Below are 25,322 nucleotides of genomic sequence, written 5' to 3' on the forward strand. Positions count from 1 at the left end.
TCCTGACCTGTGGGTTCGAGGTGGAGGTGCAGCGGGGGGAGGCACTGCTCCTTCCCTCCTGGGCCTGGGGGGTCCCCCGAGGGCAGCACACTGAAGAGGTGCAGGGTCCCTTGTGATCCCTGAGCTGTTTCTGCTCCGAGGAACAGAACTGGGGAGAAGCTGGGGAGCCACTGTGACCTGCAGAAGGGGCCGGAGGAGATGGTCCAGACCAAGAATGAAGCTTTGAGACACTCGCAGTCACACCAGATCCCTCTGGGAGGGAAGAATCACTTTGAGTTTCTGGGAAGGACCTTTGAAGATAAAGGTCAATGACTCAGAGTTTGGCAGGACCGGGCACTCAGGGACCTCCGATCCCTCTGGGAGGAGGGGCCTGGCCGGACCTGGCAACCTCCGCTCCCCGAGCACACACAGTCCCCTTTGATGGATGCTTGGCCCCGTCTTTTGGCTCCCAAAGGCCTCCCCCCAGACATCTTCTCCTCTGCCTCCAGTTGTGTAGCAGCTGTCGCTATCCACCCACAGCTGCCCCTGTAGCAGCTGTGACAGCTTCCAGATCCCTTCCTGCCGGCGCTTTGGGCTGCAGCCCCGCCTCCACCCGGCTCTCCCTGGAGGCTGCCAGGCCTGTAGCTCTGCGCATGCTCACTGCGAACAAACAGAACTCAAAGCAGTCTAGCAGCTGCCACCTTCTCTCGGTGAGAGGCTGGGCAGGGCCCGGGAAGAGCTTGTACAGCAACGGTATAAAGGACGAGGCAACGCCTTTCCCCTGCTTGATGAGAAAAGTCAGCTTAAAGGTTGATCATCTCCAGTGTGGTCGAGGGATGGGGAAGCAGTCTCCCTATCTCTTGGTGGAGTGTAAACTGGCCGGCCTTTTGGAAAATAAATTGGCAACACTTATCAACATTAAATGGGCTTCCCAGGTGGCTCAGTGGTAAAGAATCCGCCTGCCAATGCGGGAGACGCAAGAGACGTGGGTTCCATCCCTGGGTCAGAGAGATCCCCTTGGAAGAGGAAATCGCAGCCCACTCCAGTTTTATTGCCTGGGAAATCCAATGGACAGAGGAGCCTGGAGGCTGCTTTGTGACAGTCCATAGGGGCGCAAAGAGTCGGACACTACTTAGCGATGAAAACAACAATCACATTGAAAATATACAAGTCTTTTCATACATTCTTTCATTCAACAATATTTACTGAGTCCTACTGCATGCCAGATACTAATGTAGTTGAGACTTGCGGGCACAGTGGTGAACCAGACAGCTCAGAAACCCATTTCCATGAAACTTATATTTTAATGGGAAAACAGACAATAAACAAGTCTACATTATAATTTATGGTAAATTTTATCAGTACAAATAAAATCAGGTAAAGAGATCGGTAGAGGATGAGTTGCGGCTCTTTCAATCCTTTGGCATAGGAATTCCTCTTCTATGGAATGCTCAGAAATACATACACATGTGCACGAACACACACACAAATGTTCATAAGAGCAAAAAATGTAGATGCTTAAAAACAGAGGGGATGGTAGATGAATTATCCATCCACACAAATAGATAATCTGCAGCCTTGTGGCTGAGGACATATTATTAAGCAAAAGTTGAATATCTTAAAATAATATATATAGTAGGACCTGTATTAGTAAAATGATACTTAGATATATCTGCAAATGCAGAGAAAAAGGACCAGGAGTAAGTAACGGTAGTTTCTGATATAAGGAAGGGGGAAGGAGTCATTGTAAAACAAAACTTTCACTTTTTACTAAAAATACTCTTATACTGTTTGAATCTGTCGGGGGGCAGGGGGAGAGGACTTGGCGGTGGGCAGGCCCCTCTTCTGCTCCGAAGGCAAATGAGGACCCTTCAGCCAAGCTGGGTGTTGGCCCGTCCCTAAGCCCAGGACCAAAGGAGACACCACCTTCTGAGCCCTAAAGTCCTGGGAAATCTGTGACTCATAATAGGTTCAATCTGCAACAATGACCATAACTCGAGCTGAGAAACGATAGTGATAGGGATCATAATAGTCAATGTAGAACAATAATAGTAGTGATGACAGTTCTGGGCATTGTTCTAAGCATTTTGCAGACATAGTATCTTTTACTAGTAGTCTTTTATCTATTATCACCCCCAGTTTAACAGATGAGAAACCTGAAGTGCAAAGCATTTAATAACTGGCCCAAAGTCACACAACTAGAAAAGGACAGACGACCAGGGTCCAAATTCCCATAATCTTCAGAACCCCCGCTCTTGACTTCTGTTATGCTGACTTCCTCAAAGCTAGTCAACATGTGTAGTCCTGACAGTGTGCTGAGTGTTGTTGTAGGTACTTGAAGTATATTAATGTGTTAATTGTTCTGAAGCACTTGTAAGAGGTAGATACTATTAATAGCTTCATCTTATAGAGGAGGAAAACTAAGCACAGAAAAGTCAAGTCACTTGTCCAAGGTCACAAAGCATGTAAAAGGTAGAATCTGAGCCCACACCTCTGACTCCAGAGTTTATGCTCTTTAACTTTGCACTGTATTAAGAGACAGGCCCTGAGACTCGAATGCCCTCAGCATACACATTCTATTTCTAGAGAGGAGTTCTGAGAGCCCCCTAGGGGCATTTTGGCATTCACTAGAGCAAGAACAACTGGTAATTCCTGATCTCTAGTGTTCTGTGGTTGAGGAGCTAGTTGTTTGTTGCCTGGTAACTCACTGCCCTGGGATGGACATACTAATCCGTTTACTGTCCAGCTGATATCCCTGGTGATCCATGGTGCAGGCACAGGGCGGGGGGCTCAGCTCCGGAATAAGTGAGCCCCTTCTAGAATGGAGCAGGGTCAGGGGAGAGGGTGTTCAGGGCGACAGATCTCTCCCTCACTTCCTAGCCTCGTTCAACTTCATGAGGATGAAGTGGCTGTCTAGCTGCACTCAGGTTGTAACCAAAAGAGCAGACCAAGCCTCCTGCCTTTCTGTGCTCCCACTGGGAGACAGGGCAGGGCCAGGGCCTCAAGCACTGCTCTGGGGTCACCCGGAAGCTCACGGATGTCTCAGGCGGTGTCTGGCTCAGAAGCAGGTTGCTACTAGGAAGCTTTGTGCTCTTGGTGGCTTCCTTGGGAACTCGTCAAATGCCTGGCACAGACACTTCCCTCCTCTGGTGACGGGAGCTCACACTTCGGGAAGCATCGAACTGCTCTGAAATGTGATCTCGGCATCTGTCAATTTCTGCACTCGGATCTACAGCGGGACTATTTGTCTTGGCCTTCTGGAACTGTATGGGCTTGTAGATACCCCGCTTGCTGGAGCAGGTTTTGGGTGGTAGAGACAGTTAAAGAGGGCAGCTCGAGGTGGTGGGGAGAGGTGGCTGAGAGCCCACAGGAGCCGCTGCCTCTCTGAGTGCCATTTGCTGGGTGGCGGGAGGGAGGAGGGTTCTGGGGACATTCCTTGGCTAGGCAACTGGCGCAGTTGTGGATGACAGCAGCTGCAGAGCCCAGAATGGGTCTGATCATGGCCTCTCCCTCCTTCGGCCTGGCAGACCACCTCCTACTCCTGCTCCCCGGCCACACTGCTGTCTCTGGCTGGCAGCACAGGGCACTCAGCCTTCCCCCTGCCCGAGGTGTGAGCAGGTGCAGCGGGGGAGGGTGTCTTAGGAGGTGAAGGACAATAGGAGCAGAAGTGCAGAGGTGGCATTGTGCCTGGTGTTCAAGGGGCTGAAAGGAGGACACGTTCCTTGTTTGGATGGATTTGTCATTTAAAGCATAAACCTTTCCTCAAGAAGGTGCTGCTGTAATAGGGTGAGGGCTGAGCAAACATTGCAAGGTTTTGAGCAGGGTGAGAATAAGATCGGGAAGCACGTCTGCCTGTGGGTGGAGGGACATGGGATGGAATACACACACTGGAGGTGGTCCAGTGGTCCAGGTGATGGCCATCATGGACTGGACAAAGAAGCGGGTGGTGAGTATGGAGAGAGGGGAGCACTGGAAGATGGAAGACTCAGGGCTTGGGCAGAGCGGGTAGGATTTGCAGGGGTGGGGATGGTGCTGTTCTCCTCTGTCCTTAGTCCTGGATCCACAATATGTTTAAGACTATCCCTTGCCCTTCTAGGAGCTCACTGGACTTCCCAAAGTCCTGAAGAACCTGACAAGGGTTATCCGACAAGAAGTCAAGTGGAAACATCTCCTGGGAAAAGTGCGGAATCTTCCTGCTGATGTCGTGAAGATTAGAGATGATGGAGCATCTATCTGAGTGACTCTATTCCTGAGTCATCATGGAGGTCCCTGCCCTCAACCACAGCTCCTGGTGTCTCAAGACTCTCACAGCGGTCCTTAATCAGGCCACCAGCCATGGCAGCTCGGGGAGTTAAGCCTGTTGGGTGCACTTTGATCCACTGTGGTTATTTTCCCAACTATATTCAAATTGTCCCCTTCTTACCTGGTGGAAGCTGATTCAAGATCCTTCTGACATGGTCTCAGGAGTTTTGGTTTTTGGTATGGCAAGAAGCTTTAGGCTTTCATACATTTCTCTCCTTGGAGCTGGAGTCACCCATTTCTCCAAGTGGCCAGGCGTCTCCTGGTATCCAACCAGAGCTATTCTGAAGTCAGGATTGGGAGGATTTGGTCCAGAGAGTGGACTTCCCCCTGTCCAGTCCCTGCAGACTTGGCTACTCACTGCAGTGTCCGGCAGTCCCACCACCCACAACATAGATCTGGCTGGGGTCAGGCTGCTCTCAGTCCAGCTAGAAACCAGGCTCCCTGCTTTGCTTCTCTGGACAGCTCAGGAGAAGCTTTTTCTAAAATCAAGTTATTTTTAGTTCTCAGACAGGTCACTTAGTCCAGGATTTCAAGGGAGTGACCACTTCCTTTTTTCTCTCTCAGTTTCCCAATTTTCCTTTCATGCTGCAGTAGTCCCTGCTTTTATTTGCACTGATATTATCAAACTCTATGTATACTATAAGTATACTATACGTATACTATAGGGTATATTTCCTATCCAGGTGGCTCAGTGGTAAAGAACCCGCCTGCCAATGCAGGAGCCAGAGGTTCAATCCCTGAGTCGGAAGATCCCCTGGAGGAGGAAAATTCCAAAAATAAACAACTCATAAGTTGTAAATTGTATGCCATTCTGAGTGAATAATTTGTCTGCAATGCAGGAGATGCACAAGAGAAGTGGGTTCAATCCCTGGGTTGGAAAGATCCCCTGGAGAAGGAAATGGCAAGTCACTCCAGGATTCTTGCCTGGATACTCCCATGGACGGGGGAGCCTGGTGGGCTACAGTCCATGGGATCGCAGAGTTGGATATGACTGAGCACGCACTCACACCTGCATATTTCCTATACACTCATACTTATGATTAAGTTTAATTTATAAATTATACACAGTAAGAGGTTAATAGCAATAGTAATAAAATAGAATACTTATAACAATAATAGTAAGAGTGATGTGAATGTGGTCTCTCTCTCAAAATGTCTCATTGTACAAATTTAATGCCTTTTCCATCCTTACTAAGCACTTATCACACACTGTGGCTGTAACTTTTGCAGTTTGAGGTGTGACAGCAAAACTAGCACCAATTTCTCTTTCTTTCTTCACAATTTCACAGATAGAAGATTCATTCTTCCCATAGATCTTAGCAACCTCAGCGTACGATTTTTTTCTTTTTTTTTTAATTGAGAACGTCCCCATTTCTCTTAAAGGAAGCACTTATGACTTCCCTTTGGCATATCTGAATTGCTAGCATTACTACTCTCGGGCTTTGGGGCCATTGTTTAGTAAAGTAACAGTTACTGAAATGGCAGCACTGAGATACCCTGACAGCTGATTTATCTGATAACCCCACAGTGCTGCTAGTGATTAAGAGTCAGGATAAGCTAGACAAAGGGATGATTCACCTCTTGGGCCAGACAGCCGGGGACTGACGAGATTTCATCACTCTGCTCAGTTTATGTGTGCTCAGTTGCTCAGTCGTGTCCGACTCTTTGCAACCTCATGGACTGTAGCCTACCAGGCTTCTCTGTCCGTGGGATTCTCCAGGCAAGAATACCGGAGTAGGGTGCCATTTCCTTCTCCAGGGGATCTTTCCAAACCAGGGATCGAAACTGCTTCTCTTGTGCATCTTCTGCATTGCAGGCAGATTCTTTACTCAGAATGGCACACAATTTACAACTTATGAATTGTTTATTTTTGGAATTTTCCATTTAATATTTTTGGACCATGGTTGACTGCAGGCAACTGAGATTGTGGAAAGTGAAACTGTGAATAAGGGGGACGGCAGCTACTGTATCTATGAAAGAAATCATACAATTTTAAATTGTCAGAAGTTTTAAAATAGTCTTTTAAACAGTTTTCAATTCAATAAAACAATAGCAGTTACCATTCATATGCTTGTTTGTGGGCTAGGTCCTATGCTCAAAACTTTGTATTTATTACCTAAGTTCTTTCTACCACTTTGGAAGTAGGTAGATTATTTTCTATTTTCAAATGGGTAAACAGGTTCAGTGAAGAAGGAAATGGCAACCCACCCCAGTATTCTTGCCTGGAAAATCCCATGGACAGAGGAGCTTGGCGGGCTATAGTCCATGGGGTCACAAGAGTCGGACACGACTGAATGACTAAACAACAACAACAAAACAGGTTCAGAGAGGTTAAGTAACTTGCCTGAGGTCTCACAGCTAGTAAGCAGCAGAATCAAGAAATGAATCCAGCTATACCTCATTCCAAAGCCTCCACTACATGCTGCCTCCCACAGAGCAGGGTAAACGCCAGGGTCACTGCTGTTAGCTTATTGCTGGAGCAAGCAACCCCACACATCAGTGGTAAACACACTATTCCATTGATCAGAACTTAGTTACATGGACTGCACCTAACTGCAAAGGAGGGTAGATAATGTGGTCCAACTGCATGCCCAGGACACAGGAACTGCTTAACACTTAACAGTGCAGTCCAATTCACCTCCGGGGATATTTTTCTTTTCACCTGAACTCAAGCCCAGTCAGTTTCAGGATGATCTGCTAGGGCGCAAATCAGCCAGTCTTTGCACAATGCCACGAACAAATAAGCCATTTCTTGTTCCTGCTAGAGCCAGCACAAGGCACCATGTTCCCTGCAGACATTTAGAGAATAGATTTCCAGTCCCCTTTGTCTTGCATCCTTTCTTGTCCTAAGGCAGAGAAGCTTTGCTGGTCAGGCTGGGATGGAGGGCTGGATGGGGGAGAATGAGGCCCGGATGCTATCTGCGTTCATGCAGGCTGAACAGAAGCCACACCCACGCCCCTCTCCCCACCCTATCTGCCTCTGAACTCCTTGCTTGTCTTGGCCCAGCAACATGTGTGAGTAGCTTGGACCAGCTGGGCATTGGCACCAACCACACTTTGGGCCCATCCTGCCATCCAAGAACATGTATAAGTGTTGACATGACCTGAGAGCCAGACTTCAGCAGCCCAGGCAGAGGGTACACGTGTTCTTTGCTTCTGCCTCCCCTGTTGTGGCCTTTTGGACCTGCCAAGAGAGCCTATTTTATAGACAACTCAACTCTCAGAGACAGCAGGAATTTGCGCTAATTCAATTGAGCAATTAGCCCATCAAGCGAAAGGAGATGCCTTGACTATATACCCTCTGTTGAAGGGAGAAGGATTGCGGCGGAGTGTCTGTTGAAAGGCAGTTAAGAGCTCACTCGCAGTCGTGCCAGTCTCCCTGCAAGGTTGCACACCAGAAACAATGACCTGTCTGAAGACCATCTGGTTCATATATTTTATTGGGTGTGCTACGGGCATAGCTGGGAGCCAGGAAACTGAGCTCGAAGTCTGGTCTCAAGTCATGGATATTTTTGTGACTCTGGACAAATCCCTTGTGAGCTCTGGGCCTCAGTTTCCTCACCTGTAAAACAGGAATAAGTAATATCTGGTCTTCTTACCTTGAAAGGTGGGGTCATGTGGTGGGGAGGGAAAGAGATGGTGGTGGGAGGGTAATTCTAAAAGGCAGCTCAGCGTGGACAGATAGAAGGCTCGAGGTCGTGATTGTCCTCATGGCAGACTGTTGAGTGGATGATCCAACGGTCCTCATCCTTGTTCCCCTTGACGTATTCAGCTGTCACAGCTAACAAGGGAGCTCCTCATTTTCTTAACCTCTGGTTGGAGCACCTAAGAGTGCCACGTGGGGCGGTTCTGACCAGTGAACATAACGGGAATGTGTTAGAGGCTCCCGGGAGGATTTCAGCTCTCCTGGTTAAAAACAAACAAACATCCAACAGATGGGGCTGACCTGACTCTTTTTCCTTCCTACATCTTTCTGCCTTGAGATGCCAGGAGCCCAGGAAGAGGTGCCAGGAGCCCATGAAGAGGTGCCAGGAGCCCATGAAGGGGCTTAGGGCCTATCCTAACCAAGTATAGCCCCGCTTTAATTACACCTGCAAAGATGCTATTCTAAAAAAGTCCCATTCTGAGGTTCCTGGTAGACATGAGTTTTGGGAGGATGCTATTTAACCCACTACAATCCCTCATTCCCCAAATCGAATCCATCAGCAAGTTCTCTTCACGTTAGCTCCTAAATGTGTTCTGAACCTGGCCACTTCTCACTAGAGTGACTCAACCACCCTACTCCCGAGTCCCTTCATCCTTTATTTGCCTGGAGACCAGGCTTCTCCTGGGGACCGCTGGCCACAGTGACTCTGTTAAACTGGGAAGGTAGCTGGGGGACCTCAGCCCTGACTCTTCTTTACTGCTCATGGTTCTAGAGGCTGTGATATGCTCTGCCTCCCACCCACCCCCAGGACATGTGACTCCCGTGGTCTTAGCCCTGGGAGCGTGGGAGCCGGAATCTCACTGGGCTGGACCCCCCTGCACAGCTCTGTTTGAGAGAAAGGCAAGGGCTGGGCAAGTGTTCTAGATATGCGAGAATGGACTCGGATCTGGGTTGGGTGGGAGAGGTAGTGTGGGAAGGTACCCCGGGTTTCCTCTGCCTGGAGCTCTGACAAGAGAGCTGAAAACATGCCCTCTGGGCAGGTCCCCAGGTGGAGGCCTCCCTTTCTTGAAATTGACCAGGGTTATGGGCTCCCTGGAGTTTGTTCTGTGTCCTGCTGGCGGCAAAGGTCCTGGAAGCAATGGTGGGGCATGGCTTGGAAGCGGCCAGGAGCTAACCAGCGACAGGTGATTCAGAGGGAGGACCAGCTGGTAAGGGCAAGGAGAGGCTTTGAAACCCAGCAGGCTGGTTGGTGCATGGGGTGACTGAGGTCAACACATGGTGATCAAGTGCCTGCTGTCTGCCTGGCACTGTGGGTTTGCAGGTTGGTGGGGGCGGGGCAGAGAAAAGGCAGTGTGTCCCTGCAGAGGAATGAGGAGGCATGGATAGTGAGGTGGGAGGACCCGAACCTGAGGTGGGGTCTCAGACAGCAAGAGTGCATCCATTCTCAACCCATAACCTGCCGCTGCAGCCCGCAGATCATGGGCACCTAACTGACGTATTGGAAACAGACATACTGGATAGGGAATGGGCCCTTCTGCTCCATTGCTAAGGATGATCTTGCCTGGAGGCAGAGGACTGTCAGAAATGACTGTGGGGTTCCTTCTAACCTGGGGAGTTTGTGATTCTAAAAGGAGACAAATAACTTCAAGCTTTCTGGGTCTCTGCTTTCTCAAACCTCCCCCTATCTTCCTCAACTAAGGGGCTCATACAAGGATCTGGGGCTCGTTCTTAGAAAGCTGAAAATAATATCAAGCAGTTTCTATTTTAGATGGAAACACTTTTCATAAGGGATCTTTCAAAAAGTTCAATTTGATGCCTATTTAAGGATCAAACAGCCCCCACAAACACAGCTTGGAGCCAGAGGCCACTCTCCACCCCCTCCACCCCAACCCCAGCTGGTTGGAATGTTCTGTGCAGCTGTACTGGCTTCTCAGAGGAACATTCTGGCGGGGTCTAACGCCCAGGCCGACATCCTCACCATGCCATCCTACCCTTCTGTTCAAAGCCTGTGCTCAGTCTGGGTCAGAAGCAGCAGGAAGAATTGGGCAACCCTACAGGGATCTCCAGGAGGATGACAGCCTCTGGGCCGTGTTGACCTGGGACCCTGATCCAAGTCCTCTAGCTTCATATCCCACTAACACGTCTTTGTACCACATTCTTCTTTAGTTCAGTCGCTCAGTCGTCTCCTATTCTTTGCAACTCCATAGACTGCAGCACACCACACTTCCCGTCCATCATCAGCTCCTGGAGCTTGCTCAATTTCATGTCCATCGAGTTGGTAATGTCATCCAAACCTCTCATCCTCTGTCATCCCCTTCTCCTCCTTCCTTCAATCTTTCTCAGCATCAGGGTCTTTCTCAATGAGTCAGTTCTTCGCATCAGATGGCCAAAGTATTGGCGCTTCAGCTTCAGCATCAGTCCTTCCAATGAATATTCAAGACTGATCTCCTTTAGGATGGACTGGTTGGATCTCCTTGCTGTCCAAGGGACTCTCAAGAGTCTTCTCCAACACCACAGTTCAAAAGCATCAATTCTTCAGCGCTCATATTTCTTTATAGTCCAACTCTCACATTCATACATGACTACTGGAAAAACTATAGCCTTGACTAGATGGACCTTTGTCTGCAAAATAATGTCTCTGCTTTCTAATATGCTGTCTAGATTGATCATAGCTTTTCTTCCAAACAGCAAGAGTCTTTTAATTTCATGGCTGCAGTCACCATCTGCAGTGATTTTGGAGCCCAAGAAAATAAAGTTTGTCACTGTTTTCATTGTTTTCCGCATCTATTTGACATGAAGTGATGGCACCAGATGCCATGATCTTCATTTTTTGAATGTTGAGTTTGAAGCCAGCTTTTCCACCCTCCTCTTTCACTTTCAATCAAGAGGCTCTTTAGTTCCTCTTCGCTTTCTTCCATAAGGGTGGTGTCATCTGCATATCTGAGTTTGTTGATATTCTCCTGGCGGTCTTGATTCCAGCTTGTGCTTCATCCAGCCCAGCATTTTGCATGATGTATACTCTGTATATAAGGTAAATGAACAGGGTGACAATTATACAGCCTTGATGTACTTTTTCTTCGATTTTTGGAACCAGTCTGTTTTTTCATGTCCGGTTCTAACTGTTGCTTCTTGAACTGCATACAGATTTCTCTGGAGGCAGGTAAGGTGGTCTGGTTTTCCCATCTCTTTCAGAATTTTCCACAGTGTATTATGATCCACATAGTCAAAGGCTTTGGCGTAGTCAATAAAGGAGAAGTATATTTTCTTCTGGAACTCTCTTGCTTTTTTGATGATCCAGTGGATGTTGACAATTTGATCTCTGGCTCCTCTGTGTTTTCTAAATCCAACCTGAACATCTGGAATTTCACGGTTCATGTACTGTTGAAGCCTAGTTTGGAGAATTTTGAGGATTACTTTGCTAGTGTGTGAGATGAGTGCAATTTTGCGGTCGTTTGAGCATTCTTTGGCATTGCCTTTCTTTGGGATTGGAATGAAAACTGACCTTTTCCAGTCCTGTAGCCACAGCTGAGTTTTCCAAATTTGCTGGCATATTGCGTGCAGCACTTTCACATCATCATCTTTTAGGATTTGAAATAGCACAACTGGAATTCTATCCCTTCCACCATCTTTGTTCGTAGTGATGCTTCCTAAGGCCCGCTTGACTTCGCACTCTAGGATGTCTGGCTCTAGGTGAGTGATCACACCATCCTGGTTATCTGGGTCATGAAGATCTTTTTTGTATAGTTCTTCTGTGTATTTTTGCCACCTCTTATTAATATCTTCTACTTCTGTTAGGTCCATACATGATTCTTGGGAATGAGTAAATGAATGAGAGGGAAAAGTAAGAAGAAATATTTTGCAAACTTACTTTGTTAAATCTTTCCCCACTTCCCTTGCCAGACTCAACTTTGAAATTTCAGGAGGCAAAGACGTGATGAAAAGACAAATGTCACATTTCAAATCATTCCCACAGTGACTCATTTCAGAAGTGGGGTTTAGTCCTTTTCAAAAACAGAATCAATGCCATCTTTCATGAAAACAGGCTTTCTCTCCCCTTTTGCTGCAGCCCCAATCCATTCTTCTCAGCTAGGGCAGAACCAGAGAAGGAAACCAGCCAGCAACTCCCCTCGTGGGCCTGGTGAAGACACAGGGCAGAGCAGCAGGGGGGCTCTTTAAAGGGAATGAAGAGGAGAGTCCCTCTGTTTTCCTTAGGAGGGCCCTCTGTTATTAATCATGCCCATCCCTCCAGTTTCTAGGCCCTTACCCCATCCCACCCAATAAGGCCAAACATCAAGCAGAGACTCTGGAGGTCACCCACCTTCCTGGGGCCAGTGGATTCTCGAATGGACTCCTGCACCCTGGAAAGATGAAATGGGGGTGGATCCATATGCAGGTGGATTAGTGGACAGCATTGGCAGTGGCTTATGAGGTAGTTATTTCTGTTGTTGTTGTTATTTTGTTAGTTAATTTATTTGGCTACACCAGATCTTAACTGACGCACCAAGGGGTCTTTGACCTTTGTTGCAGCATGCGGAATCTTTAAGCTTCCTCTTCCCCACCCGGAGTCCTGGGTCTCTGAGGTCTCCTGGGACCACGGGTCACAGCTCAGGACTTGCCCTGTGCTTGCAGGGCTTTGTACCTGTGAGTCACCACTTGGCCAAGAACCCTTCTGCTCTTCCTCCCGGTCCCCATTCCTGCCAGGATGGCCATCCACTTGCCTTTGTTTTCTTCCTTTTTTTCCTGCTGCCAGAACATTTCTATTTCACTAGGAGGGAGATAATCCTGTCCTTTCCACTCCCTGCCTCTCCCACCAATTTCCTTTTTAGATGATATATTTGTTCCTTGATCAGTTCCCTGAAGACCTGGCCAGGACCTTGCCAAGGCCTTTCCCTGCCTCCACCCCTAGGCCCTCTCCAGGTGTGGGGTCCCAGTCTCTGACATCCTCCCCAGGGAAGCGCTTCTTTGGTTCTATCCTACCCATGACAGGGCTTCCCTGGTGGCTCAGATGGTAAAGAATCTGCCTGCAATGCAGGAGACCAGGATTTGTTGGCTTGGTTGGGCAGATCCCCTGGAGAAAGGAGTGGCTACCCACTCCAGTATTCTTGCCTGGAGAATTCCAAGGACAGAGGCGCCTGGCGGGCTACAGTCCATGGGGTCGCAGAGTCAGACATGACTGAGCAACTGATCCTTCAGGGCTTCTCTGATGGCTCAGCAGTAAAGAATCTGCCTGCAGCGCAGGAGACACAGAAGACATGAATTCCATCCCTGGGTTGGGAAGATCCCCTGGAGGAGGAAATGGCAACCCACTCCAGTATTCTTGCCTGGAGAATCCCATGGACAGAGGAGCCTGGGGGTCTACAGTCCATCGTGTTGCAAAGAGTCGGACATGACCGAGCATGCACTGCCACCCACAACAGAAGCCCAGGCCCACGTCTTTCTCCCCACAGCCCAGAGTCCAGTGTCACTGCAGGTAGTAACTGCACTAATAAGAAGACCCCCCTGTGAAAGCTGGCAGGTGCCTCCCAAGACAGCAGGTCTGGGAAATCTGAGTGACAGTGGCTTCAAAGATCAAAGGTATGTCTTTGTGGGGTGGGAAGGGAGATCAGGTTTCAAAGAGTTCCTAGAGGGAGGAGTTAATCCTGCCTTGATTTTGCTGTCACTAGTCCTTTGCTAGAGGAGAGTGAAAAAGCTGGCCTAAAACTCAACATTCAGAAAACTAAGATCATGGCATCTGATCCCATCACTTCATGGCAAACAGATGGGGAAACAATGGAAACAGTGACAGATTTTATTTTCCTGGGCTCCAAAATCACTGCAGATGGTGATTGCAGCCATGAAATTAAAAGACGTTTGCTCCTTGGAAGAAAAGCTATGACCAACCTAGATAGCATATTAAAAAGCAGAGACATTACTTTGCCGACAAAAGTCATCTAGTCAAAGCTATGATTTTTCCAGTAATCATGTTTGGATGTGAGAGTTGGACCATTTAAAAAGTTGAGCACCAGAGAATTGATGCTTTTGAACTATGGCGTTGGAGAAGACTCTTGAGAGTCCCTTGAACTGCAAGGAGATCAAACCAGTCAATCCTAAAGGAAATCAGTCCTAAATATTCATTGGAAGGACTGATGCTGAAGCTGAAGCTCCAATATTTTGGCCATCTGATGCAAATAGCCAACTCATTGGAGAAGACCCTGATGCTGGGAAAGATTGAAGGTAGGAGGAGAAGGGGATGAGATGGTTGGATGGCATCACTGACTCAATGGACATGAGTTTGAACAAGGTCTGGGGGTGGGTGATGGACAGGGAAGCCTGGCATGCTGCGATCCATGGGGTTGCAGAGTCGGACACAACTGAGTGACTGAACTGAACTGAGTCCTTTGCTTCCCCAGATGCAGAGAAAGCCTTGTTTTCTTGCCACAAGTGAGTTAAACTATGAATGGGATGTTCCTCCTATCCCACAGGGAAGAGGCAAGGCTTGATGAAACAGTGTGTGGACTGAGTCCGCTCCATCACTGCCCCAAGGCAAACAGTCTGCAACCCCAGTGGTGATGCTGTGACTAACTGCTTCTTACACAACTCCTCCTTACAGAGGAGGTCAAATCTGATTTCCCTCGTTGTAGTGGAATAACTCTGATCCTACTCTCACCTCCTTGGGGTCAATAGTTGGCTGCTCACTCCACTTTGAGATGCTGTTCACCTACCTGCCAAGGGGTCCATAGTCTCTGGGATAGAACAGAGGGGCATGAGATGTCCTTGAGGAACCAGCCAACAGAGCAGGGTCAAAACATCAGTACAGGTAATTAGAACACAAGTTATATGGCAAGAGGGTGCCCTTTGGTGTAAGAGAGAGATCTGAGTACCAGTTCTGGCCCTGCTACCTAAGTAGCTGTGTGGCCTTGGGCAACTCCCTTCACTTCTCTGAGTCAGTTCATCATTGTTTTAATCATCATCTTCCATGCCATGTACTGTGGACTGTATGCTAAGTGACCATCATCTCTTGAAAGCCTTGTAACAACCCTATGAATAGATATTTTCCCTATTTTAAAGATAAAGGAATGATGTTCAAGGAGATTTCTAAACTTGTCCAAGACCAGTCTGGCAAGTAGTAGTGTTAGTTGTTCAGTCATGACCAACTCTTCATGATTCCATGGACTGTAGCCTGCCAGGCTCCTCTGTCCATGGGATTCTCCAGGCAAGAATACTGGAGTGGGTTGCCATTCCCTTCTCCAGAGGATCTTTCCAACCCAGGTATCGATCCTGGGTCTCATGCGTTGCAGGCAGATTCTTTACCGTTTGAGCTACAGGGAAGACCTAAAGATAAAGGAATGATGTTCAAGGAAATTTCTAAACTTGCCCCAAACCAGCTTAGCTAGTAATTATTAAGACAGGATTTCCTCCTGGCTCTGTCTGGATCCAAAGACCACGTGTCATAGGTTGAAAGGTGGCCCCCCAAAATCACGCCCCATCCTAAGCCCCCGAATCTGGGAATGTGACCTTATTTTAGAAAATGGGTCTTTGCAGATGTAATTCAGTCTTGGATCCTGAGATGTGATCACCATGGATTATCCAGGTGGTCCCTAAACTCAAAGACAAGTGTCCTTAGTAGAGATGGGAGAGGAGGAGATACAAAGATGAGAAGAAGTAGGGAGGCCAGTGTGGAGTGATGCAACCACACACCAAGGTACTCCTGGAGCCACCAGAAGCTGGTAGAGTGAGGCAATATTCTCCTCTGGGGGCTTTGCAGGGAGTACAGCCCTCCTAACACCTTGATTTTGGACTTCTGGTCCCCAGAACTAGGAGACAGTACAGTTCTATTGTTTTAAGCCACCCAGTTTGTGGTCATTTGCCACAGCAGGCCTAAACACTCATACACCAGGCAGTGTATGGCACTGCATTTTATTGGTATGAGATGGCCATGGAAAATCTACTTGCTGGAGCAACCAGCAGTGGAAAAGTTCATAGGACTCTTGGGTCCTCCCAGGCTAGCTGGATGCATTGGTCAGCACATCCAAGTGGCCTCAAGCCACCTCCCTTGGGAAGCCGATTTCTGCAGAGACAGAGTGCTTCCCACAGACCGAAGGGGCTCAGCCTGGGCCAAGCGCTCTCTGCTCCTGGCAGCGGTCCTCTTTTGTGCTTCCCAGGACTCAGGCTGCTTCTGGTTTGAGCCCCCCCTCACTGAGAGCGAGTGGTGCAGAGGAGAAAGCCCTGGCGGGGCATCCCGGGGTGGGGGCGGGATACGGCCTAAGCAGGGACCAAGCTCCCAGGCTATTAAGGAATCTGATTGAGTCACCCCTTTACTAAGAAACATCTCAGGGCTTCTTCTCCAGAATCAAGTTCAAATTTCTCAGCCTGGAATTGAAGACTCTTTTAAGATCTGACCTTAAGCTGCTGCCGGATCCCGGTCCCTGGGCCCTGGGGATCCTGGATGGATGCCGACCCAGCTCTCCGAGGCTTGGCTCTATGGCCGAGATGACAGCCCGCGTACCTGCACCCCCATCACCCTGGTGGCCCGACTCTACTCTCTGTCTGTGAAACCAGAAGAGCTGACCCGACACACCCTCCCCGGGGCTCCTCTTCTGCTCCCATCCCACCCTGCATCTCCCTCCCTGAGCCCGCTCTGCCCTGCGGGGTGGGCAGGGGGGTGGCCTGCCCACTCCCCTCTTGGCCCGGAAGCTCCTCAGCGGCAGTGCCCACCCCCTACCCCCACCCCAGTAAGTGCCCAGGTTCAGCACATTGTAATTATTCAGTCAATGTTGATTGAGATGAGTCGGGTTGATTTAAAACTCCTCCCCAGACTGACAAGGATGCTTCCTCTCCTTCCTGGGAGTTTACCTTTCCTCTGTGTTGGTAACTTCTCTGCTGCCTATTCATTCCTGCCCTCTGATGTGATCTAACGTCTGCTCACTTGCTTTTCTGTGCGCGCTTTAGGTAGACAGCCCTGCACAGCTGGGCAGGTCGTGCCTTGCACAATTCCAGGTGGCATCATTCACTGAGACCACGCTGTGAGTGACGCCCCCCATCCCCACCCCCAGAGGTGGGCAAGGTGGTGGCACTGTCCCAAGATGCCTCTGTTACCAGATGCAGGGCCTGGCCCCGGGAGTTCAGACTCTGCATCTCCAGACCTGGCCAAGGCTTCCTCCTGGGGCCCCAGAACCTCCCACGGCTGCAGCCAGCACCCCCTTCCCTGTCAGTGTCCTCAAGGGTTCACTTCATTCTCTGTTCCCTTCTCCAATCACAGAACTATCTGGGACCCGAACCAGGCCACTTCCAGCTGCCTGCGTGCCGTGCCTTCTGCTTTAGTAAGGTGACCACCATGTACAGTCCTGATGGGGGCAATTAGAGGGAAAAGGAGCCCTGAGGCATCGCTCTATAAGGCCAACAGGTGTGAACGGTGACTGTCCCTGACAAACGGTGGTTCCAACCCAGCCTGCCTGATGCCACAACCTGTGATATTTCTACTACTCTGCCGAGAGACAGCACAATGCAGGGAGGGTCATTTTGGTGGACAGAAGGCAAAGGCAGGACCGAGGCAGGGAGAGCTCTTCAGGGAGGGATCCTGTGGAACCCTGGGAGGGACACGTCACTTTTTCTTCCTCTGTCCCCTACCCTTCTCCTTTCCTAACTTTTGTGAGCTGGGACAGTTGGGCCCAAGAAGGCTGATGCAAAGCTGATGAGCCGGAGGTCAAGGGCTTGGGAATTAGTTCTGGGTCCATGTACGTGGAGCTAGCCACCTCCCTGATCAGGGCATTGGGTCACCCCTCTTGCAAAATTCCTGCCCTCCCTGCCACACAGAAGCCTTGAGAAGATTCTGCCTGATGATGTAAAGGAGGGGTTTTGTGCCCTGCAGGGCATGCCTGGTTTCCACTCCTGCTTGTGTCCCTGATGAAAGGATAAATGGATACAAATTCTCCACCAACATGCTCACCCAATATTTCTTGTTGGGGACTTAGCCCTGAGCACATCTTCCTAGGGTGTTTTTTTTTTTGTTTTTTTTTTTTTAAGAGGCTATAACATTCCTTCCTGGAAACATTCTGGATACAATGGAATAATACAGGAGCTGGGATCTATCCAATAGCAAGGATGCAAGGAAGTGAGAAACATCAGCAAGTGAGGAGGAAGCCAGCATGGAGATGGTTGTGCAGTAGTTGAGAGGGGAGGGAGCAAAGATAGCTGCTGTGCATCCCCAGGGCGGAGGCTTATGGTACTTGTGGTCTTGGCAATGGCAGTGGGGACCACAGTGGAGCTTCCACCGCGCTTGGGAGACATACTAGCATCCCCTGGCTACTTGGACCCCATGATCTTTGTGTACACGATGAGGAGCTGGAGAAAGCAGGCCATACTGTAGCTCTTTTAGAAGGAGGCTGCCTCATCCAGGAAGGGCACGTGGGTCTGAGTGAGGGGCAGCACAGGCTCCCAGAGGGACCAGGGCAGGGGGAGGACTGAGGTCAGCAACGCATGTTCAGTTTCTGATAATTTTAGCCACGAGGGGAATAGGCCAGTGCCTCTTTATTTGGGACAATTGTCTTTGGTCTCAGGGAGCCCCCGGGGGAGGCTCACCCCGGAGACAGGAAAGCAGCGGAGGTGGAAGGCGTGGGGGCTGACAATGGGCGGCTGACTGACTCCTCCTCAGGAAGGAGCAGCCCCAGATCTGAGCTGCAGCAGGCAGACAGTTGCATCCCCAGGAGGCCCAGGGGTCACTTTCAGATCTGGAAGGGGCAAGGGATGGATCCCGGGAACGGAAGTATGGGAAACGTGGCCAGAGTTAGCAGAGAGGTCCAGCTGGAGTCAATTGTTAGTCCGTTCACTTGAGGACTTTCCACAGGATAGAGCCAGAGTTCTCCATTTAGAAGGTGAGGGTCGGGGCCCTCAGGAGGAGGAAGCATTCTGTTTCCCTGCTGCCCTGCAGCCTCTCTGAAGACCCCACATGGGTCTGAGGTCCCGCCTTCCTTGGTGAGGGGGTAGGCGCCAGGGCTGAGGGCGTGGAGGAGCAAGAGCTCTTTGTAGATGTGCCCCCGGCCACCTGGTCACGTGGGCACTGCCTACTGGGATGTTGGTCTGTTTAAAGAAAGGTGTTCTGCCATATCAGAGTCCGGCTGCCTTCAATAGTTCCACTTCATGAATTGCATCTCAGTCCAAATTCACGTGGGCCAGGCAACCACAGGCCCTGGTAAGCTCACAAGCATCACCTCCCCTCTCAGAAGAAGAGTGGGAGCCGGGTGCAGGAAGCCTCCGCAGGGCACACCTGGGAGCTGCGTCACTCAGCAGACGGGAATCCAAATACTCCACCAGGGAAAGGCCCCTGGGAGCCCAGGGAGATGCAGATAGTGAATGGCAGAGCTGGAGTTTGGTCCAGATTGGTCTGTCCCAGAGCCCATTCTCTTTCCTTGGGACAAGTTGTCAATATTATGGGAAATTCAGACTTCCTTGGTGGTGCAATGGATTAAGAATCTGCCTGCCAATGCAGGGGGCACAGTTTCGATTCCTGGTCTGGGAAGATCCCACATGCTACAAAGCAACAAAGCCTGTGTGCCACAACTACTGAGCCTGCATGCTGCAACTACTAAAGCCTGCTCGTGTAGAGCCTGTGCTCGGCAACGAAAAGCCACCGCAGTGAGAAGCCCGTGCACCACAGCTAGAGAAAGCGCACATGCAGCAACAAAGTCCCAGTGTAGCCAAAAATAAATAAAAAAATATATACTATGGGCAGAGAAGGCAATGGCACCCCACTCCAGTACTCTTGCCTGGAGAATCCCAGGGATGGAGGAGCCTGGTAGGCTGCCATCTATGGGGTCGCACAGAGTCAGACACGACTGAAGTGACTTAGCAGCAGCAGCAGCATATACTATGGGAGAGTCTTAGAGGCTGACTTTTGTCACTGGGGACTCCACTATCCCTCAAGCCTGTAGCCAGGACAGTTGTGTTATTTGCTCAAAGAAAGTGTACGGGTTTTATAAGGATTCCATTTCCTGATAAGGCAGGATGATACAACTGATAATACATGTCTTCAGAGCCAGAAAAACCCCTCTGTTGCCTGGGACTTCGGGCCAGTCACTTAACCTTTTTGAGTTAGGTTTCCTCCTTTGGTAAGATTCAGTAATAATGTCTACCTCCTATAGTTGCCTTGAGAATCACAAGAGGTATGTTTATTAAATGATTGGAATAGACTCTGGTAATGGTAAGTTTTCAAAAAAGTTAGCTTAATCTAAAAATAATACCCCCTCCTGCATTATTGGGGATAAGTATAGCTTGACTGATATCTACATGTGAATATATATAATCTCCCTACCCATTTAAACCATATCTGAACCTTGTGAGTGACTCAACCCTTCTGTCTGCTAAAGAACATAAGCCCCTGACCCATTTCATGTGGTTGCTTTGAAGGATGACTAATAACTGTGCTCATAAAAAACCTCTGCTAAATGTCAGAGCCTTAAAGACATAATTCAAGGAGAGTAGGAGTTCGTTAAGGTTCCATATGCAGCTGGGGACAGAGAAAATGTAAGATCATAAAGTTGTGTGTGTGTGTTTTATTTCAAAATTTTTATTTACTTCAAAACCTTACAGAAGACAAGAACCAATATGTGTGAGCCTGACTGCCCATCTTTACTGAAGCCCATCCCTGAAAGGTTAGAATTAGCATATGCACATTAGAGTGTCAACCAAGAATTAATTGAACCCCTGCTGAACTGGATCCTCCCTGGGAACTCTGACATTGAGCAGGGAATGAGGGGTCCTGTCTAGACCCCTCAGCACCCTGGGGAACACGGCAAAGGGGTTTGGGGATCAGTTATCGGGCTCCTGGGATTTTGGAGTGAAATCTTTTCATGACCAGAAGCCTTCCCCATGCCCCAGGAAGGTATGGGGTTGCAGATGGATGGGAAATTCATCCCCCCCACCCTGATCCCTAAGGGGTGCATCCTGGGACACGTGCCTCGTGAGGACAGAGGCTCTAGGCCTATGAGGGTGGGTGTACACTGCCTGCCCGCCCGCCCAGCCTCCCCCCAACCTGGGAAACTGCTGCAATTGGGAAACAAAGCCCAGGCTAATTATGCAACTTGATTTTTTTTTTTTTCACTTGGTAATATTTTCTTTTCTAATATTTATTTATTTAGGCTCAGCTGGGTCTTAGTGGCAGCTCCTAGGATCTTTAGTTGCAGCATGCAAACTCTTAGTTGTGGCCTTCAAGATCTAGTTCCCTGACCAGGGATCGAACTCAGATCTCTGCATTGGGAGCACAGAATCTTAGCCACTGGACCACCAGGAAGTCCCACTTCTTAATATTTGTATCCTCATTTCCCTGTGTCACTGATAAAATAATAGCATGTTTGAGTGTTTATTACATAGCATCCACACTTCCAAGTCCTTTTTGTGAATTAGCTTGCTTAAATCTAACCATTACAGTTGCCATATCAACTCTGTTTTCCAGCTGAGGAAATGGTGAAATGGGGAGATTGAGGAACTCAAGCACATGTCACACAGAACAGAGACCTGGCCCCCACCCTGGAGCTGCTTCTTAAAGATGGTAAGTGTGGCAGATGCTGTTTTGAGGGACTAACTGACTAAATCCTCCTAACAGCGCTGTGGAGTGGGTACTACCATCCCATCCCATTGCATGCATGCAAAAATCAAGGCTCAAAAGGATCTAGTATTTGCCTAGAGCCACACAACTTAAAAATGTTGGCTAGAACCTCTGTGTTCAACCACCGCACCCAGCTCCTTGGTGGCAGGGGCTGCCTTTTCTCCTTTGTACCCACTGTCTCCCCTTTCTCCTGCCTCTCATTCTTAGGAGTTCATGAATCAACCTAAGATTAACTCAACCACACTCTGCTGTTAGGCATCTAGGCTGCCTGACATTGCCAGCTCCTGCCTTTTGTGGCTTCCTGAGAATGAACTCTAGAGACTTCTGTGGGGGAGGCTGCCAGAAAGTTGGGGGTGTCAGGACACTGAAAAGACAAGGTAGCCTATCCCCAGGCAGCCTCATAAGATCCCTGGGAAAAAAGAGACCTTCAGGATGGCTAAGGCCCCTCCTACCTCTCCTGGGATGGCCAAGACCATGGTCTGGGCAGCATTTAGGTTTCTGCCACCATCCTATAAATTAAAAAGACCAGTAGACTCCTGAAGGCTCCACCTGACCGCTGCAGCCCCCATTTAAGGACTCAGACTGTGACTCTGGCCTTGCCTGGAAGATACCAGGTACTGGGCAGGTCAAACTGAGCCCAGACTTTTCCAAGGTCATGTTGCTGCCTTGATCCCCTTGGCCTGGAGCTCAGGACTCATTCTCATCCTTGGTGATGCTTCTGGGGTCAAGGTGAGATGGGAAGCAACCTGTGTGCTGTCCTGACTCTGCTAGTTCATCTCTGGGGCTCGACTCCTCTATAAAGTGAGGTGGCTGTTAAAATATATCTAGATCCAATAGCATTCTCTAAAGTATATTTCCCAAAGTATATTCCGTGGAACAAGTCATTACTTGAACCAAAAGGCCCAAAGTCAAGTAAGTTTGAGAAACATTGCATATCCTGGTCCACTCCTGGAGACCCATAATCTATATCAGCATGTGCTTTGAGAAATCCACCTTTAAAGGTATGGGTCACCCACAACCTGGTCTATAAGCCAGAAGGGAATTGAGGGAGGGGGACTGGAACATTTCCATCTAGGCATCGGGGAAGTCTTCCTGGAGGAGGTGGCCTGGGAGTCAGCTCTTTATGGCCTGATAGAGTTGGCTAGGGGCAGTACTGGGTGCAGGCAAGGGTGTCTTGATCTGACAGTGAGGGAAAGGAGGAAAGGGCCTTGTGTCTCCTCTGTGATCCTGAGCATCCCAACTCCAAGACCGAACCTGCAAACTCCACTCGGCAAAGCAAAATGAGTTTCAGTTAAGCAGGCTCAGCCTCCTTAGTGGACAACTAAACAGCCATCTTCTGTGATTTAATTTACCCCGTGAGCTCATAGAAGTATTCCTTCCTACCACATGCAGTTTTATTCTTTAGAAGAGTCCTGTTGAATATATTGGGTTGGCCAAAAAATTTGTTTGGATTTTTTTCTGTAAGATGCTATAGGAAAACTCGAATGACCTTTTCAGCCAACCCAATACTTTCCTCTGTTGCCTTTACAGTCCAGTGCTACTTTAATGCTTCTTAAGAAACAGAATCCATCCCACCCAGGAATCTAACTCTGACCAAGGAAGAAGTGTAGGGACTGATGTTTCAAGTGTGTGGGACTTTCATTCATTCATTCTTTCAGCTTTTCAATCATTTTCTGAGTACCTAATCTGTTATTCATTCTTTTATTTTTTCAATCAACAAACTTTCACTGAGTACCTCTTCTGTTCCAGGTGCCTGGGACCCAGAGTGGCATCAGACACGTCCTTCCCCTCACAGAAGCCAAACTTGTGGGCTTGGAAGGACATCAGTCTTGTAACATAACCGTGAGGCTCCCACACGTGGTAAATAGAACTTGTGAGCAGCTGCTGTGAAACAGTGTGAACACTCACAATAGCAATCTAGTGTGTTACACGTTCAGGCACTGACAAGTGCACAAGTGTCCTGAGAATGCCCTGGGCGAGACCTCCAGGGCAGGCCAGGCCTGAGGACAGTCCAGGCAGACGGCTTGGCCTGCAAGAAGCCCCTGTAGCTGGTGTAGGCAGAGCCAAGGGCAGAGATTGGGGCTAAATGGGCCCAGATCATCAAGTGCCTCTTAAGCCATGTTAAGGAGTCTGAACTTTATCTTGAGGGCTTTTAGCTGCCTGGAAGGGACTTGATAAAATCGATTTTGAGGAAGCTCTCTCTTTTGGGTGGAGTGAAGGAGCTGGTGGGATAGTAGTTGCCGGAAGGAGGAGATGCTCCTACCTGGTGCAGTGGGGAACCTCTGAGGCAGGTCAGAGACGGGCTGTGCTGTGGAAGTCCTCAGAGACCCCACCCTTGACACACACTGCCCTTGACCCAGCTAGAACCTGCTGGACAGTGCCGATAGTAAGGGGGACATCTCCGGGTGGAGCAGAGGAATGTTTCACAGAGAAAGTGGTTTCTGCTCCCAGATAATCCCTTCTCGGATTCCAGGCAATTGATTACTTCTTATCTCTCCGAGTGAGGGGCCCAAGTGGCAATCACTCCCATCCTTCGGTTCACATTTTATGTCGCTGTCTATTCTGAACAGGAAAAGAGCAGAAAATAGAACTGGTTTCAGAATGGCTGCCAACTGAAGGTCCCCCCGCCCCGCCCCGCCCCCACCGCTCCCTTTTATTTCTGAGAAGCGGGGTCAGGGAGGGAGGAGGGGAAGGGGGCTATTTCTCCAGGGGGCCCTGAGACCGGAGCAGGCACCCCTCGGGGAAGGTGCTCTGGACAGGGATCTCTTGTACCCACCACCGGAGAGGGTTCTGAGAGTCACGAGCAGAGCCAGAGACCCGGTCCTCAGGGTCATTCCTTTTGTGGAGGAAGACTCAGCAAGCCCTAGATTTCTATCACTGGCTTTAGAGCTCTGACCCTGTGCTTGACCAGCCCTCACAGCTGGAGAGGAGCGCTCCTCCTGGGGCCGGGGGCCTCCTGATCTGAGCAAGGTGCCGCCCTTACCCGGGACCTGTCTCCTGCTACCAGCTTCCCCCGGGTGTCAGCACCTCCTCTGTGTCCAGGGTGCCAGAAGAACTCGTTTTCCCCAGACCCCTCACCCGGCCTCCCCATTGTTTACACTCACCACCTAATCTCCTAGGAAACCAAGGATGACCTCAGTGCCCGCGGGGGGGACAGCCCACACCGCCATTTCCAGCACGTGCTCGCCAAGAGCTTGCTAAGCCTCCTGTGAATGAGGAAAAGCTGGATGCCTGCGGGTTGTTGGGAGCAGATGGGCCCTGGCCTAGGGCTCTTACCCCCGGGGGTGGTGTCAGGATAGGGTGGGGGCCACCTCACCCAGAGCGAGGTCTGTCCTGGCTGTGTCTCTTCTCGAGCCCCCAGCCATCCCCCCAGAGTTGGTTCTGCTGAGCCCACCGCCCAAAGGGCAAACACATGAGGTGGGCAGGGCCACGAACCCAGCTGGAGGAGGCTGTGAAAGGAACACAACATTTATTGAACAGCTACTCTGCACAGGAGTGCAACACCAGCAGCGCCTGCCACCTGTTGCTCATTGTCCTGTGAGGAGATGGAGGAAGCCAGATCTGTGTCAGAGCCACAGAGGGAGCCCCGGGGGACAGCGGAAGCAGGCCTGACTCCATCCTGGGCACTGGAAGCCCTCATGGAGGAGCTGTTCTTGATGGCTGCGTTGACTCTCGACAGGCAAAGATGAGGAAGGGCATTTCAGATGGAGGAGACAGCACTGGTGGCAGCCAGTGCTGTCGGGCAGATGTCAGAAGGGGTGGCCAGGTTGCATGCGTGTGTGCTAAGTCAGTTCAGTCATGTCCGACTTTTTGTGA

This window comes from Cervus elaphus, chromosome 11 (genome assembly GCF_910594005.1).
Source record: "Cervus elaphus chromosome 11, mCerEla1.1, whole genome shotgun sequence".
NCBI lineage: Eukaryota > Metazoa > Chordata > Mammalia > Artiodactyla > Cervidae > Cervus > Cervus elaphus.